At 31.6% G+C, this 20,499-nt stretch overlaps 1 long non-coding RNA gene across 1 annotated transcript; it reads left to right on the top strand.

The window, feature by feature from the left end:
- The first annotated feature begins 749 nt into the window (after positions 1 to 749).
- Positions 750 to 2,240, top strand: LOC145953927 (uncharacterized). Its single transcript, XR_014431165.1, has 2 exons — positions 750 to 1,066; positions 1,972 to 2,240. It is a non-coding gene; the product is annotated as an uncharacterized LOC145953927 (long non-coding RNA).
- Positions 2,241 to 20,499: the final 18,259 nt, after the last annotated feature.

Below are 20,499 nucleotides of genomic sequence, written 5' to 3'. Positions count from 1 at the left end.
CGAACTACTAAGATGTATCAGAGTTGCGCAGCGGAAGTGTAATGACCTAAGGTGAAGAGAAAAGAAATCATATACTCGTGTTTAGTATACAAGAAATCTTTACAAATTTTGTAGCAATTAGACGTCTCATTTTGGAAGTAAGATGGTGAATGGATAGACCTTAATTATAGGTTTGTTTGAGACATTTAAGAGATTGATTTAGATTCCTTAAAATTTACTTGTGTTACCCTTAGATTTCCTTGGTAAAATGAATAGAGTTGTAGGTAGTGAGGTTGCATAAGAATTAGAAGTAAGAAGCGAAGAATTTACCATTGCAAAATTTCGAGGACGAAATTTCTAAAAGGAGGGGAGAATTGTAACACCCCAATTTTTTTATAAAGAGTATTTTTGTATTAATGGCATTTTCGTAATTAGTAATGGTATTTTCGTAATTTTAATAAAGGAATGAGGGTATTTTTGTAAACTTATTATTAATGGCATTTTCGTAATTTTTAATGGCATTCTCGTAATTTTGTTAAAGTTTTTGGGGTATTTTTGGTTTCTGGAACGGGCCGTTCCAAATGTGGAACGGGCCGTTCCAAATGATAAAATTGTGTATTTTTGGGACGTCCAGAACGGGCCCAGAACGGGCCGTTCTCCAAAGGAGAACGGGGCGTTCTCCTTGCAGAACGGGCCGTTCCAGAAGGAGAACGGGGCGTTCTGCTGGGTTTTGGAACGGGCCGTTCTGATTTCAGAACAGGCTGTTCCAGTTGAAAATTTTGCGTAGATTTGAAGGGTCCAGAACGGGCGTTCCACTTTTCGGAACGGCCGTTCCGGATAGGTCCGCGAAAATGCCTATAAAAAGGCCCCTCCTCCCTCTCAAATCCTCACACCTCTCATCTTCTCTCCCTTCTCTCTTTTCTTTCTCTCTCTACTTCCTACTGTTGATGGAAGGAGCTTAGGGGTGGAGGTTCTACCCTAGTTCCGGTCCCGATTTAAGGAGAGAGAAGAGAAAGTTCTGCCCGAATTTTGACTACCGTTTAAGGAAAAAGAAGAGGAGGTTCTGCTCAAGTTACTATTCATCCAGGTACGGGGGAAAAGGGGATTATTTATATGTAGAGTACATGAGGGAATTGGGTAGAGGAAGAATTTCTTAGGATTATGATTTTATAATTATTTTATTTGAAGAATCATTAGTTCTATTGAAATTATGTGTTGAGGTTTATAGATATGCCAAATTGTAGGAATAATGATCTGGGAAGAAAGAAGAAATCATAAATGCTGTGAACTAGAATTTGGAATAATTATGAGTTTCACTGTTATATTAAATTGATTATCTTATTGATTATTATAATTTATGAATATTATTGCTATATTACCCGTTAAGAATGGATGATCTTGATGTGAATTGCTTGAAGGGTGTGTAAACCCTCATTTTGTTGGGCTTATCTGTTGTGTATGTGATGTGTATGTGATGTGGAATTATGTACGTGATGTGAATTTGAGTTATGAAATGAGAAGTATGGAATGTGATTGAGATGTGATTATGGTACTGATGACCAGGGGTGAGCATGACCCTAAGCTAATGGGTAGCGTGACCTTGGCACAGTGTTATGTCAGGGGTGAGCACGACCCTAGGCTACTAAAAAGGGTAGCGTGACCTTGGCACAGTGTTATGTCATGGGTGAGCACGACCCTAGGTTGGAAAAAGGGTAGCGTGACCTTGACATAGTGAAATTGTGTGGATTATGAATGAATTGTAATGTTCAAGTGGATTGTGATGGATTGATGTAATTGTGAATTGAGATGTGAATATGATGAATGGTTGATAAATTATGATACACACACACATATATATATATATATATAGATAAATGCTTATGAATATTTTATTAAATAATGAGTTATTATGAGATTATATTGTGATGTGTTTGTATGTACTTTGCATATAGATATTTTCTTTTCTCACCGTATAAACTGTGGATATTTTAGGAGAAGAAGATCCAGCTACGAGTGGCTTCTAGGATGCCAACAATTAAAATTCTGGGAATGCTCTGATAGTGTGACATCGGGGCAGAGGATTTCTAGGATGAAATATTTATGTGTATTTGGCACTGTAATATTGTTTTGAAAACAATTTGTAAAACTCTTGTGTTTTATGTTTTATATCTCTATTAATGTGATTGTCGAATTTTTATGTGAACCCTTTTACCAACTTAGAAAATTTAACCTTCTTAAATGTATTATAAATTTTTTATATATGTGTTGGGGTAGTAAGGGTGTCACATATATAAAATGTCATTTTCATCAATTGAACTATTGGAATATAATTATATTTTAATAAAATTAAACAGTAATAAACTGATAATTAAATTATTCTTTTTTTTTGCTAGGCAAAATGAAATATATTAAATGGGAGTACAAGGGGTACTCCAAATCATAAACAGTTACAAAAAAATAACTAAAACTAGATAGACAAATCTAGTTTCTTAAGTAACCTACAAGGTATAACTAAGAAAACCAAACCAAAAGTAATTAGCGAACACCATTAAAAACCAAATTTAGAAGCTGCTACACATAACCACTAGAGATACTAATGTTGACAACTTAATAAAGATTAAGACATGCAGCAGGTTGTCCTGATCAACAAGAGAACGGATAATTAAATTATTCTTATTTTCATAAATTTCAATATATATATATATATATATCATGTTAATTTAGAATAAACTGGATTTAAGGTAATGAGAACGAATAAATAATTTGATTTCTAATTTATTTAGTTTGTTATGAAGAACCATATACTAAAAAAGATGATGTATTAAATTAGTAAATACAAATATATACATGTTAATTACTGTGACACCCTCTACCCTGCATACCATAAACACATAATTAATAAAATCTGAGTAACTTAATCTTTCATCATTAAAATACCAAACGTGTTCAGATAGAGAGCACCACATCCATAACTTAAACAAAAAACATAATCGATGAAAACTACAAAAGAAATAAGGATAAGGTTTTCAAAATAATTTAATAGAAATAACATCCTAATCTAATCCTATTTACGCCCCGATGTCACATGTCCTATCAGAGCAAAGCGCAACATTGAAGCCTAAGCTTCATCACTAACATCCTTAGTCTTATACTGATGATCACCTGTATAATAATCAAAGGAAAATAACACAAAAGAAAAGGGAGTGAGAAACATCTCACTCTGGCTTACGGTGTAGGAATACTCACTGGATAGTCAAACACAAACAAGACATATATATATATATACACATAGCATAGATAGATTAATAACAGTATCACACCCCACTCATCCATGACATAAATCAACTAACATATAATATTAAAATGCACATGTAATGGACATAAACTATATATTATCATGCATGTGGTGCCAGTAACACATCACATGGTGCATTGCCACTAGCAACACACGTAGAGTAGTCTAGGAGTACATGCTAGGTCACACCCTTTGCATACTCTCATTAGAAGGACATATTACCAGGGTCTAGTCGGGATAGCTAAGCCGCACAAGATACATCCCATGCACATAATAGGCGAGACTAAGACTTACAAACCAAGCTATCCCCAAGGACTAATCTCCAAGCTTTTACACAATGTGCCTTTCCTGGCGGTGTATTCCATATCGTACCCTTTAAAACATTTATACAAATGATGCATGTAGATCAAGACTCTATGCATTCTGATATCACATTATCATGTCTTTTTATCATATAACATTATCATGTCATTCCACTGTATCAATTTTTCTCACATCACATACACATCAACTATATTCAATAAAGGATAACATTGAATAACACAAGAAATTCACATCATTGCATTTCATAGATCACAAGCGAGAAGTAACACAAGATTCACATTGCACCAATAAAATTCACCAAACAAAAAAGGAAAGAAGCATAACAGAGAAATTGACGCTCAGCCCTAGAATGGGCGCTCAGCGCGAGGCTTCCAGAGAGTAATTTTAACTCTCTGGTCGAGCCACACTAAGCCTTAGGCTCAAGCTTAGCCTGAGGATCACAGACAACATTATCAACTTTCTATCACCTTGACGCTTAGCACCAAAAATGACGCTTAACATGGTTTTTGCGATCAGAACTCTGCAGATCTACGATTTTTTGCATTCTGTATCCAAATCATTAATCTTTTCATATAATCGGTAAAAACGTTCTAAATCATGTGATAAACATTCAAAATAATACAATTTACTCATACAATTACATCTTCAAACAATCTTCTCATATAACTCCCAATGTATTCCTTTAGGGTTTCCTATAGGAACCCATAGAGATCTCAAATCATACCACTACAATTCTAAAACTGAAATTAATCATTCATTCAAGTGATTCATATAATTAATTACATACAAGAAGAACAACAGATGAAACAAACATAATTAGGGAAAACCTTTCATATATAAGCATACAACAATAATAGGATTCGGGCCAATCCCACTACCCAACATACATTCCCACACCCAGAGCGAGGTTTCTCACTCCTCTCTTACCTTGTTGAGTAGAAAAATATGAATGGTTAAATCTAGGGTGGTTTCCTCCTCCTTCCGATTCTCTGAGTTCTGAAGCGAAAACGCGTACGTGAGAAAAATGTAAAATGTAAAATTGATCAGTTTTTTTCTCTTTTTTTTTTCTTTTTAAAACTTAACCTCCCTTTAACCCTTTAGTAAAAAAATGTTAACCATAGTTATCAAAAATAAGTTCCCTTCCCTTATTATAGATAATTAAATAATATAACCCTTAATAATAAAACCTCACAATAAATATATATATATATATATATATATTCATATAAAATAATTACCAATAGTTACTAAATTTAAAATATTTAATTATCACAATTATATAATAATAAAAAAATATCAAACAACTCTTATTAATAAAAATAAAGTATCAAAATTATTAATAAAATACATATATTATGTTTTATAAAAATAAGGTGTTACAATTAGTAATATAACATGCACAATTTTTAATTGAAACTGAAAATTAAAATTTCAAATAGATTATGCTTAAAAATCATTTTATTATTTTATATTAAATAATTAAATTAAATTAATTAATTAATAGTCTTAATAATTAAATTATAAAGGTGGATCTTGTACTGTAATATTATTCTCCATTATTTGGTCTCCTTTTTATCAATTGAACTATTGGAATGTAATTATATTTTAATAAAATTGAGCAATAATAAACTAATAATTAAACTATTCTTAGAATAAACTGGATTCGTGGTAATGAGAACGAATAAGTAATTTGATTTCTCCATTATTTGGTCTCCTAATATTTATTTTATTGAATATATGAAATGTCATGTCCCTTTCTTTTAATACTAAAATTAAAAATAAATAAAAAACTTATATCCTTTAAAACTTATCTTAAAGAATCTCAATATTATTATTCACTAATTATTTTTTTTAGATTCAAACAAGGAGCCTAAATCACTACAAGTAATTTCTTTCTCGGATTAAAAACCTATTGTAAGTACAAACAAACAATTACCTAAGAAGTCAAAAGATGTATCATCATCAAATAAAAATGCTCATTCAAGGAGAAAATCATCTATACAAATTGTTGACAATTCTTCAGATGAAGAGCCAATTCTAATTCAAAGTTTAAAGAAAAATAACCAAAGAAAAAAAAAATTCAACAACCTAACACCGGAAAAGAAAATTATCAAATATCCATCTAAATAATGACTTGTATTCATTTTAATATCATTTTGTTTCATTGGTGGTTTGTTATTTTATAATCAATTTTTGCCTTCAATAATAAATTCTTATCTTTATTTATATTCACCTCAATTTCACTCTTACAAAATTAATTTTACGTAATATCTATTTTTGTACATAATGTCAATACTTATTTTTAATGATTTTTTTAATGTAGAAGTGTGAACACAAATTTGTAATATAATCTATAAAAAAAATAATATATAGCAATTTTCATATATTTATTTTATATCTTTATATTCCAAAATAATAATTATTATATTACAAAATTTTAATTTACATATGCTAAAATATTATATAAAAAATAAGAAATTTCAATAAACCCCACAACGCTTGGGTCCATGTCTATTGTCTAGTATGTAAATATTTTAGCACCCGGCCCCACTAACTTGCCAACCTGTCTTTGAGCGCAACACACCAAGATTTCCAAATCTCTTTTAACAAATGGGCTACCCACCAAACCCCACCTTGTTTCTAGTTGAACAAGTCTAAACAAGTCAAACTCTAGTCTATTTAGTCACTCCTAAAATAAATGAATGAAAAATAAGTAAAAAAAATTAAAAATAAATTTTTTTATCAAAAAAATAGAAAAAGGTTAAATTTTCTTTTGATATTTTTTTATTATTTAATTGGTTATTTTTTAATTAATTACATCAAAGAAAATAAACAAAATCACATATTAAAGAATAATTTAATTGATTATAATATTATATACTATCTTTGTTTCTATTTATAAGTATCAACTTACAACAATTTTTTTCTTTTATTTAAGACTCAATTCATAGTGTTTGATGTATTAATTAATTTTAGACTAAAATATCTCTAATTAACATATATTCTCTTGCCTTGGTGAAATACATTAATTATAAACTCTTTAAAATGTGAGTACTCTAATTGATTAGCAGAGTAAGCAATATTAATTATGTGAAAGAATTAGTATAAAATATGTACTCTAACTAATTAAGAAAACTGAGTATTAATTAAGAGAAAAAAATAGTATAAAAATTATTTTAAAAAATATTAAAATAAAATAAAATTATTATTATCAATTAAATTCATTATTTTTTTAATCTTAATAAATTAAGTATTTGGATCTTATAACAAATGTATAGTAGTAATACATTAAACTATTCGTTGTAAATAATATAGTTGACGTTTCTCTTCAATTCAATGAAGTCCCGCGAAAATGATATTAGCTATAATTATATATTAATAATTTTTCAAAAAATAATTACAAATAAAAATTATATATTAATATCATTAGTTTTTTATTTTTCTTTTATTTTTAAGAAATTAAAATTTGTAAATATAATAAATTAATGTAACACAACTAATGAATGGATGTATTAATTTAAATATTCATTAATGACAACATTAGATCTCATTATCCTTCATTCAAATAATAAATGTGCATTTAAATCCTACTTTTTTATGTTTAATTAAGTTTTTATCCTTCAAGTAGTGTAGTTGGGCAATTTTGATTTTCAAGGTTTTAATTGAGTAATTTTAGTCCCTTAAGTATCATATAGACTTATTCTACTTCATAACTCATGTCTTATATCAAACATTAATAATCCAACCATATTGAATTAAAAATTTTAATGTATAAATCAAGTCTACAAAATTTTAAAAAATTTGAAAATCATATAATATTTTGTTATATAGATTCAAATTAACATATACAATACTTTTATAATTATTCATCAATTTAAATTAATAAAATAAAGTATCAGATAGTTTTTAAACTTTTTTAAAAATTTGTAGACTTAATCTATACATTAAAAACTTTTTATTTAAAGGTTGTTCGAATCTGATATAAAAATGAGTTATTAAGTTAAACAAGTTTACTAAAATATACTTTTGGAGTAAGTAGATTCTTCTACACACAGACAATCGCATACACACACACAAATATATAATACACACATAATGTTTTAATATTATACTCTCTCTAATCTTTTATATAAGATACTTTATAATTTCTATACATTATTTTTATTTTCTAACACACACATATATATGTCTTTAATACTATATACTCCCTTTTGATCTTTTTTATAAGGCACTTTATAATTTTCATACAACATTAATTTTATTTTTCATCTTTTATTCCTATTAAATATTGTGAAAGTATCCGCTTAAGTTTTGAGAAATAAATGTTTTATCTCACGTCCTAATCTCTTCGATTGTAATTTACCAATTTTACATCTATTGGTGTGTAAGCTTTGATATGCACCGTTTTAATGAAAATTTAATTATAAATAAGATGGATAAAATTGCTACATTATGAATTTTTTTATAAATTCAATAAAATCAACTAACATAACTATTTGTATTGGTCTATATGGTTTGGTTAAAATGTGTATTATGATAAGAACCAGAAAGAGTACAACTGTTGGCCTATTTAAATTACATATATTATAATTTTCATTCATATATCAAATGATATATATTTATTATCAATAAACAAATTTATATATTACTAATATTATGATATTATTGATAAATTAATATTAATAATGTTATTAATATATTTATAGATATATTAATAATTTTATAAATATAAATTAGTATATATTAGTATAATTTTACAAGAATATATATAAATATATTAAAAGAAAGTTAATTAGAAATATTGATATTAGATGTTTATTGGAAGAAACTAAAATTGCACACAATTGTAGTACTTGAGGGACTAAAGTTACTCTATAAAAAATTGCAAGAACAAATTCACACAATACTTAATGAACTAAAATTATTCAATTAAAATTTGAAGGATTACAATTGCACAACTAGTCAAAGATCCAATTCGAGCTTGCATTCCCCATGATGTAGGTTTGACATCCCCTAGAACCATTAAAATTCTACGTTGATGGGAATATTTACTCAAGATATTTAAGTGATGGTTGCAACTTGCAAGGACTTTCACAAGCATCGAGTTTTCCTTATGGATTCGAGGGAGGAGACTGAAGGGCTTGTTTTTTATGCAAGGTTTGGAGCGATTTCTTAGGGTTGTAGGAAGTTGGAATTGATTTTGTTTTTCTGCCCAACAGGATGACTAATGTGGTTGTGATCATTATATGTCAAAGAACCGCCCATAACTTGTGGTGTTTCATTTGTGTATAATTGGGTGATATAGTTTGAATCCAATGACTCAAAATCCCATGGATGAGGGTTTTGTTGCTATTGTTATTATATAAAAGATTGGTTATGTAAAAAAAAGACAAACACAAGAAAGAGGTTAAATAGTGTCAAAAACTCACACTTTTCAAGTAGTGAAGTAGTAACGCTAACAATAAAGAGTGTTGAAGACGAGGCTGACAAAATACATGGTATTTTTATACTAGTTCATATCAAACACCAAGATTATGTCCAGTTCTTAATCCAACTAAATTGAGTTTCACTATCTTAAACAAGACACAAGTATTCTTTCAACAAGTCACTTCCAGCTCAAATCTAAGTGCTCTTTGAATTGCCTCTTCAAGCAATATCTACCCATGTACTCTTTTCACACAAAGCCTCTCCAAGCTTTAATACCAAGTATTCTTTTACAGTCAAGTTACTATAAGCTTAAACAAATATTCTTTTACAGACAAACCTCTCTAGGCTCAAACAAGTCTTTTTTTAATAGACAAGCCTTCCTAGGATCAAATAAATATTCTTTTACAGATAAACCTCTCCAAGTTCAACCTTAAACATAGAGTCACTAAGGTTTACAAGTTGTTTCAACTTTCTATCAAGACATGATACAAAATTTTAAGTACAAAGAGCTTTACATGAAGAATTTGAATATGTTTATTACAAAATGTTTTTCCAAAAGAGTTTTATCTTCTTTTTTATCGTGAAAATTCTTATATAGTAGCTTGAATGAAGATGATTGTTACAAAACCTTGAGGATTTCTCACAAGCTTACTTCATTTGTCTTCGTTATTAAGTTTTTTTGAGGTAAAAAGTGTTTCTTTGTGCATTAAATGTATTTTACCAAATTGTCACTTTTTAGTTGATCAAGGAAATTACTTATCAACTTTTGGGATACCAAATAGATTATCTGTAGCATGTGTCAACAAGAAACATGTTTTGCATTAACTTTTGCTGACTTTCTCCATAATTTTAGGGATCCTCTTGTCTTTGGTTTTTGCACAAAGTATGACTTCATTCACTTTAACCGATTTATGAGTTCTAAAGAGCTTTCTTAGTTTGGGCTATTAAGAAATCAGTTAGACATGCAATATGTAGTCATTGTAAATGATATGTATTTAAGACTTTATAATGTCAGAGTGTATGCTTCATATGATGACACATCATTTGTCTAAATGTTATACATCTTATGTTTCATCTTATTTGTATTTTGCAAAAAATATTTTCTCTTAGAAAAATATTTTGTTTGTTAACATCAAAACTTAAAAGTTTAAGGGATTCAAGATTGTTTTTTGTCTTAAGAGGTTAGTCCATAATCAATTTTTGTATGTGAAACACATACAAAGTCAATTATGAATAACTGATTTTAGAAGGACTTTAAAAATTGATTTTCACTCAATTTTAAAAATCTATACCTACTAATCGACCGATACAAAAATGAAAAATTGATCAATTTTAAAACCCAAAATAAACAATTTTAAAAGTATTTTTTTGCACTAGTGATAGAAAAATCCTAAATGAAAAGTCTATAACCTATACAAGAAGTTAGGATTCAAATGTTGGGCAAAAGGTAAGGAATCTAAAAGGAGGTGACTCATGATTTAGGTCAAAGTTACTTTTATTCACAAAAGTTTTAGTCAACAATTGACTTCAGATGATTAAGAGGTGATTAAGGATGAATTATGCAATCTTTGATTAATGCTTTTAAAATAAACCTATGATGTACTTAACCTTGTATCAATAATTATCTAAAAAACCAAAAAAGAGAAAGTGATAAAGAAGAAATAAGCTATGATTTATTTTGATTCGATCACCATTAATATGATCTATATCTAGTATTAGCTAAATTAGCTCATATTTTTCTTATTAACAATTAGGATCTTTACAACTACACATAATCACTTGTCAGAACAAAAAAAAATCAAGATCTTCTAAAACCTATAACAAGATCTTTAAAACAATAACCAAGAAGAAACCATATATATTTACAAACAATGAGAAAGACTATCATATATAATAAAAAAGGAAAATATATTATATCACCTAAAGAGATTGGAACACAATTTAAAGATTTACAAATCATTCTTTTAGAGTTATGCGTGACAAAAGATGTAGCCATAATAAAACTTGTTTTTGAAATAAATAAATAGTTCATAAAAATACCTTTGAGGGTAGAGAATTCACATTTGGTTCAAAATGGAACAAGTTCAAAACATAATTGTCTCCAAAACAATGATTAGACCGTAATAGTCATCCAAAAATAATAGATGAATTCAATAACTAACATTGTTCCTAAACAAGGTGGAAAAAACCAAGTAAACAAAATAACAAAACCTAAGTTATAAATCTCAATGTCACATCCTATCAAAATTTCACCCATAAACACACTAAGGCCTAAGCTTCAACATTAGTACCATCATCATCTAGATGACCTCCTACAAAACACACATAAGAACAATGAGTAGAAAAAGGGGAGTGAGATATGTCTCACTTTGACTCCCAATGTGAAATAAGGTCGGGTAGCCACACATGTAACATAACATATATACAACATATACAATTAATATCGAGAATGTAAATAATATATCAAATACTAGGAACAACAAAGATGTTTTAAACCACATAATCATGAGTAGTTACAATTTACACATGACACTAATTTATCTAGATCTATATACATGTGGCGCAAGTAAAACTCATATACGCTTGTTCAGAGATCAATACTCGTGTGCGATTGCTCGAGACTAATACTCATGTATGGTTGTCCAAAGACAAATACTCATGCACGATTTCTCGAAGGCAAAGACTCATGTATGATTGTCCGAAGGTCAATACTCATGTACAATTGCCCTTAGACTAATACACGTGTGTAATTAATACTCATGTACGATTTTCCAAAAGCTAATACACATGTGCAATTATTACTCATGCATGGTTGCTCGAAGGCTAATACTCATATGCAATTATTAAAACATTTTAACACATTATGTATGTTACTTACGCCAGACTTTATATGCATCATTTCATCTCACATACTCAACTCATACTCGTATTATTCGCTTAACACATCATCTTCATGTCAATCTCATGCATACACATCATTATCTCATCAATATCATGCATACATATAATTATTGTGTCATTCTCATATCACACAATATCATCCCCTATCACATAAAGTTCTCGTATCATGCATAAACATTTCATATTACCCACATCACATAGAAACATCTCATATCTTATATAGGAACAATGTCTTATAAACATAATTCCATACTCATAACTCATCACATACTCATGTCATTAACATCACAAAAACTCCTATGCATACTTGGTTTAATAACTCATAGGCACAAATATCTCAAATGATATCACGCATAATCATCTCATATCACATCATATATAATCATCACCTATTATAGATGAAATCCTCTTGGCATGCATAAACATTTCATATCATGCACATTACGTAGAAACATCTCATATTACATACAAACACAAAGCCTCACGCACAAGGTCTCAAACATAATTTTGTATTCTCATCATAACACATTCAGAAATATCCCTTTTCACCTTTTCTCTTTCTTAACCATTAATATAAGTTTCTCAAAATATTTCTAAGATTAATTACTTAAAGGGTAAAGCAACTCACCATTACAACTCACAAACGGTCTTTTCTTTGCGGGGTATAAACATGATATATGAAGTTATACTTATGATATCAAGTTGATCTCAATTTTGTTAGAAATCTTATACAATTATCTACGACTCTTCTGTTGATTTCAAGAGTTGTTTCTATGACACCCTTTACTCCATACATAATTATACAGTAAATATAAAAATAAAATTCTTCATAATTAAAAACCAAATCTCCAACCACATAAGGGTAAAGAGTTCACATTCATAAACTTAATCCAAATAACATGTCAGTAAAATTACAAAGAAATAAAACTGAGTTTTCCAATAGTTCAATGAAAATAGCATCCTAAACTAATCCTAGCTATGCTTGGTGTCACATATCCTATCAGAGCAAGCCCAACATTGAAGCCTAAACTTAATCATCAATATCATCATGTTGATAGCCTCCTGCAACACAATTAAAATCATACACAAAATAAACAAGGGATTGAGAAATATTTCACTTAGTCTCAAAGTATGGAAATAATCGCTAGGTAACTACACACACAAAGCAATCATAGAACAATAACACATACACAAGTTAACATAGAGCAATAACATACCCACAAGTCAATTATCATGCAATGATGTCATGGACTCGACTCACAAATGCATGCATGTGGCGCCAATCATGTGTCACATATCACTGGTATGTTGCCGAAGCAACACACTTGGAGTAGTCTAGAAGGACATGCAGGGCTCAACCCTTTAATTACACTCAACTAGAAGGATGTACTGCTAGGATTTCGTCGAGATAGCAAAGCCACGCAAGTTACGTCCCACGCACACAAACAGGCGAAACTGGGACATACAAACGACACTATCCCCTAGGACTCCCCCAAGTTGTTACACAAGGAGGGCCTTCTCTAATGGTGTACTCCACATCGTACCCCGCACACAAATGCATATGATGCATGTCACATAATCACAATGTCACGGACTCATCACTTCATGTTATTCATCACTTTATGACATTACACAATTTTCACATTTATACATATAATCACACAACTTATTCGGTACAAATACTCCAATATACATCCAAAATACGAATCAACACTCAATTTAGTCTTAAACACGTCAATTCATGCCAATTAATCATATTCTTAATAGTTTCCCATAGGATTTCCCATAGAAACTCATAGAGCACTCTAAATTAGATCAAACATATCAATTATTGAAATTGAACACATATCCACACTCAGAATCACACAAGGAACGTAACAAAATAATCAAAAAGCAAAACAGAAAATATTCATTAAGTACCCGCTCCTATAGGAATATATCAGGCAAAAGATTAGCCCCTTAATCTTGTTATCAAACATATCAATTATTGAAATTGAACACATCCACACTTAGAATCAAATAAGGAAAGCAAAAGAAAAATAGAAAGTAAAACAAAAAGCATTCATTAAGTATTTGTTCCTATAGGCATACATTAGGCAAAGGATTAGGGACCAATCCTACTATCCAACAACTATCCCTGCATCTCGAGTGAGGTTTCTCACTCCCCCTTTATCTTGATGAGTAGAAGACGACGCATGTGTGGTTCCTTGGTGATCTCCTTCTCCTAGGTCTTCAGAGCATGTAGAAGAGAAAATGAGCAGAAAGGTGAGAATGTAAAATAACCCCTGAAGCCTTATTTACTTAAAATAATAATTAATAATAAAAAAAGTTACCATAACAACCTTCCTTTTCCTTTTTATAAAACAATTAAAATATCAAATTCCTAAAAATATATAGTATATCAAATAATCAAAATACTAATTAAAAATTATACTTTATATTAAAATATAGTTCATATATAAAATAGATAAATAATATAAAAAATCCTTCTTATAAACACATTAATCATTAAAATATATAAAACATATTATAATTTATAAAAACTGGGGTGTTTTTGCCATCTACTTTTTTAAAAAATTAAAAAATTACATTTTAACCTAAATTTGACGGCTTGACAACCGCTTACTAATTTGATCATAACTTGAGTTCTGGACCTCAATTTTAGGTGAGTCCAACGATATTTGAAAGCTAATATTTAAGGCTACAACTTTTTTGAAGGCCAATAAAGAAAAATCCGCCATCTACTCACTTGAGTGAGCCAATCATTCACTTAAGCAAGAGTCAATTGACTCGTAGTGAGTTGCTAGAAACTCTTTATCACAAACTTGCTTGAGTGAGCCTAAGGTCACTTGAATGAGCCTAAATTTTCTTTTAGCAAGTCTATGGTTACTTGAGTTAGCTATGATTGTCTAGAACTCGATATTATACTATTCATAGGTTTCTAACCTTCTTTCCACCCTTCTTTAACACCTTCAATCCAAATCCAATTAGTAAGATCTCAAATTAAGCTTAATATATAATTAAGTCATTAATTTAAATCCACATTTGTATTATTCCTTACTAATTTAGTTTACTCTATCCTTAGAGTTCACATAAAAACCTACATATTCATTATTCTAAGAAATTATATAGAATTACACATGGTTCACATAAAAACCTACAAATTCATAATTCTAAGCAATTATATAGAATTACACATGATTACTTACCAATTACTTCAATTAGAATACAAAATAAGCATATAGAGGACAAAAATTCAAGCCACGATCCAAAAATTGGGATTGCTTCCTCATACAACATATAAGAAAAAGAAAGAGATTGAGAGTCAATCTCATTATCCAACACACATTCCATGTCTCATAATAAGACTACTCATTTCCCTTTACCTTAATAGACGCTTAATAATGAAGAAAGATCTCTGAGATGTGTTCTTCCAACTTCTACATTCTCTTCATTAGAGGTCTTGGATTTCAAATTAAGAAAAGAATCATTGAAAAATATATTTTATTATTTTTAGAAAACGTAAGTTTTTATACCTTACATTGCGTTTGGATAGAGAATTTTAAAAGAGTAAATTATTTTTTAAGGTGAATTTAAAGTGTATTGGAGTGAAATATTGTGTTTGTTAGGAAATTTAGAAAGAAATTGAAATTCGAGTAATTTATAAAGGTTTTTTTTTATATTATTTACTATCAAATTCCTAAAAAATTTAAAAATTTAAAATTCTTCATTCTTATTTTCTCTTTTGTTTCATTTATACATTTCTCATTTTTTTCTCTCCTTTTTTCCCTCTATCTTGTCTTTATCTCTGTTCTCTCGTATCTTTCCCCTTCTTTCCCTTTTGTTTTCTTATCTCCTCTGTGCTTTCTCTCTCCTTTCTTCTTTATCTCTTATATATTTCTCCCATCTCAGGCTATATTATCTCCCTTTTTAGTGAGTTGTATATCCTAGAATAGCAAGAAATAAAATATTGTAGAACAAGATCAAACACCGAGTAGACTACAATGGTCGTGACTTTAGTGACTTATGAGCTAATTTGGTTATTGAGGTAGTTCCTCAAAAATATCAAATTTGAAGAAACAATGCAAATGTCATTGATCCACGACTATCAAGTCACCTTACATATTACATCTAATTAATCTTATATTTGATAAAAGAACTAAATATATTGAGTTAAACTGCCACTATCAAGTCCGCCGCTCTGACATTAGGAATTGAATCTCCACGGTGCTCAAGAAACTTGCTTTGTGTAAAAAGAGATGAAACGGAGATAGATCAATTGGTTTCTCATCACTTCTGCTCCTCCCACGCCTCCCTCAGCGCCGCCGCCTCCTCCTCCTCCTTCAAAATCTCCACCAGCAACAAAATCTCCACCGGCACCAGCAACAAAATCTCCTCCAGCATACTAGGCACCCACCGTTTCCCTCGGTCCCGATCCTTGTAGATCCAGCTTCCCTCGGCTCCGATCTAGCTTTCCCTCGGTCCCGATCCATGTAGATCCAGCTTCCCTCGGTCCCGATCCATGTAGATCCAGCTTCCCTTGGCATGGCAGTCGGGAGGTAGGTTCAGAGCCGGTTTCAACGCTCAAAAAAAAAAAAAAAAAAAAAAGAAGTCTGAAGCGATATGGAATATCAACGGAGTAGAACTGCTGGACGACGGCATGGACAACGGCATGACAACAAGGAACTCAATGGTAGGTGTACAACCTTTTATGTTCAGAACTTTCCAGAAGAATATAATGAAATTGATTTGCGTAGAATTTTTCAAAGGTGGGGGAGGGTGTGGGAAGTTTTCGTAGTTAGAAAAAGGAATAGATGGGGCAACAAATTCGGTTTTGTTAGATTTCTGGATGTAAAAGATGTTAAGAGACTTGAACGAGAACTAGATAATGTTCGGATAGGAAGTCAAAAGTTGTTTGTCAATTTGCCTAAATTCCCAAGGAATGACTCCGTATTCATGCCTAGTAACAAAGAAAAAATTGTTAAGATGAAGATTTCACACAAGGACACAAGGAAGGTTTCATCTAAGATTGACAATAGGGGATTGAATGGGAAGGAATTACCAGTAGGAGATGATAAGAGGAAATCTTATGCTCAAATTGTAAGAGGAAGTGATAGAGGAAAAATTTCTCAAGTATGGAGAGTTAAACATTCGTCTAATCCTGAACAGTGGAATGGAATACATATCAATGTACCTGAATATGTAAATTCAGAGTGGATTAAGGAGTGTTGGGTGGGTAGACTGAAGGATTTAACTTTATTCGACAAAATACAAGAAGCTAGGATCCTTTGTGGAAGAGAACAAGCAAAAGTTCGGTATATGGGAGATGATATGGTCTTAATTTCTGGGGTGAATGAGGAGGTTTTGAACGATCAACTTGAAGTCTGGTCTTTCTTTCACTCTATTCAAAAGTGGGAACCAAACTTACTTCCTGGTAATAGGTTGGTATGGGTGAAGTGTAATGGTGTTCCTATTCATTTATGGAGTTATGAGTGCTTCTCAAAAGTCATAGCGACGATGGGCACCTTAGTTGCGATGGACGATCAGATAAACACCTTTTCTAGACTGGATGCTGCAAGGCTGTTAATCAAAACATCCTCTTTCAATTTGGTGGATTCACATTTCTCGGTGAAGATCAATGACATGGTCACTAAGGTTCGTATTCATGAAGAAAATGCAAGTGTAGCTAGTCAATGCAAATGCAGGTTGTGGTGCAATCAAAGCTCACTCATGTCATCGATAGGTAGTGAAAGAGAGGTAAATAAGATATCATCATCAGCAGAATGTTCAGAAGACAGTGTAACTGAGAAGGATGAGTTATCAGAGAATGAGGAAGACAGTGACGAATTTGTGGGGGAAAAAACATATGGGCCTATTGGGGTGTCGAACTTACGTGAAGAAGTGTTCAATGGTGTGTTTCCTCGTGCTCCATCTACATTTGAGCTTGGAGAATCAAGTTTCAGACAAGTCATAGTGAATAATCAGGATATTTGTGAAGGTGAATCTGGAAAGTCTGATAATGATGATAGGATTAGTCAAGCAGAGGAATATGTTACGGAGACTAATAATGTTGACTCCATCAAAATGTTGAATACACAAGCAGAAACATCAATTATAGGGGGTTCAAAATTCAATCCTTCAATATCAAAAAGTGGAATAAATAAATCACAGAAGGAGAGTGGAGAGGGAGGGATGAAGGATGACATTCTACCACAAAATGAAATACGATCCAAGGAACATCATCGCAACCGGAAAGCGGCAAGGAGTAAAGTGAGGAATGCAGTATCATCACTATGTAATTCTATTTCGGATGGGGATATAAATAATTGCAATAGGCTGTTTTGGATGAAGAATGATTTTGCGGAGGCCAAAAGGATTTGGGAAATGGGGAAACAAATTGGTATCACGTTCAATGGGGAAGAAGAACAGATTATCAAAACATTGATGGATTTAGAGGAGAGAGATAAAAAAGAGAGATAAGAACTAATAAATCAAAATAGGAAGGGGAATCTTGACGGTGATCCATGAAGCTGATATCTTTTAATGTCAGGGGGATGGGAGGTAAGGTTAAGTGGAGGGTTATCAGGAAGCTGATAGTAGAAGAAGATGCTCAGATAGTGTGTATACAAGAAACAAAAAAGGAAGACATTGATGAAAGATTGTGTAAATTACTATGGGGGGATGGAAATTGCGAATGGAGAGCTGTGCCAGCGATTAATACTGCGGGTGGATTGTTATGTCTATGGAATGGAGACAAATTCCAGGTATCTCAACACTTTGAAGGTGTATCTTATCTTGGATTGGAAGGGGTGTGGAAAGATAATGGGTTAAGGTTGAATATTGTTAATGTTTACGCGCCATGTCAAAGAGTTCCACGTATGAGAGTTTGGGAAGAGATAAAAGATAAAAGAAGACTTAGTTCAGTCAATCTTTGGTGTGTGGTGGGAGATTTCAACAGTATACGGTGCGAAACAGAGAGAGTGAGTATGGGACGAATGAATTGTAGTCAATCTTTTAGCCTCATCCACAACTTCATTTACAACCAATGCACTATGAAGAATATTTCTACCCCCAATAAAGGCACTTTGCCTCTCATCAATAACACTTGGCAAGACACACTTCAATCTATTTGCAAGGACCTTTGATAATATCTTGTACATACAACCTACTAGAGAAATAGGCCTATAATGACTGAGGCATTGAGGATCATTTCTCTTTGGGATTAGAGTGATGAATGTAGAGTTTGATCCCCTGGGTAATTTTCCATTATTGTGAAATTCTCTGATAAATCGACAGATATCCCCACTCAATGTATCCCAGAATTCCTTTATGAATCTAAAACTAAAACCATCAGGACCTGGACACTTGGAACTACCACATTCCCATACTGCTGACTTAATCTCCACTTCCGTGAAAGGAGCAATAAGCAAGTTATTTTGTTCTGAGGATATGACCTTGAAACGGACACCATCTAGTACAGGTCTATGTTGGTACTGTTCTTGGAATCTTTGTTTGAAAAATTGTCTTACATGGTCTTTGACCACCATGGTTTCATCTGACCACACCCCATTTATAAATAACCCCTTCAGTTCATTCTTTCTCCTTCTCCAGTTGATCATTAAGTGAAAAAACTTAGTATTCATGTCTCCCTCCTTGAGCCACGAAACCCTTGATTTTTGAGCTAGAATCGATTCATTTCTAATAGCCACCTCCCAAAACTTATTTTGAAGTTCTAGTCGATCCGACCGTTCAGTTTCATTCAATCCTGTTTCCTCTTCCTTCTTATCCAGACTACTAAGAATATTCACAATCCTTTTCTGTGACGACACTGGATCCTCAAACTTGACAGAATTCCATTCTCTTAACTTTTGTTTGAGAAGTTTAAGTTTCTCTTTCAATACATAGGCCCCCCATCCATGAACACACAATTCCTTCCATGTATCAACAACAAATTTTTTGAAAGAAGGGTCTTGAAACCAGTGATCGAGCGAGCGAAAAGGTTTCGGTCCCCAGTCTGAATTTGAAACTTGTAGTTTAATTGGACAGTGATCTGAAATGCATCTATCCATGATCATTTGTATACTACCTGGCCATGCTAAGAACCATTCCCTGGAGACCAAAATCCTGTCTAGCCTGCTCCTTACTGTACCATTTGTCTTGTACCAAGAAAACCGTCTCCCTACAATCGGTAGATCCTCAACTTCCATCTTCTCAATGAAATCATTAAATGCACGCATATCAGATTGACTACAATTCATTCGTCTCATACTCACTCTCTCTGTTTCGCACCGTATACTGTTGAAATCTCCCACCACACACCAAAGATTGACTGAACTAAGTCTTCTTTTATCTTTTATCTCTTCCCAAACTCTCATACGTGAAACTCTTTGACATGGCGCGTAAACATTAACAATATTCAACCTTAACCCATTATCTTTCCACACCCCTTCCAATCCAAGATAAGATACACCTTCAAAGTGTTGAGATACCTGGAATTTGTCTCCATTCCATAGACATAACAATCCACCCGCAGTATTAATCGCTGGCACAGCTCTCCATTCTCAATTTCCATC

This window comes from Cajanus cajan, chromosome 1 (genome assembly GCF_000230855.2).
Source record: "Cajanus cajan strain Asha chromosome 1, NIPB_CcT2T_4, whole genome shotgun sequence".
Classification (NCBI taxonomy): domain Eukaryota; kingdom Viridiplantae; phylum Streptophyta; class Magnoliopsida; order Fabales; family Fabaceae; genus Cajanus; species Cajanus cajan.
Note: the sequence above shows the minus strand (reverse complement) of the source record. Positions and strands in the feature narration are given on the sequence as shown.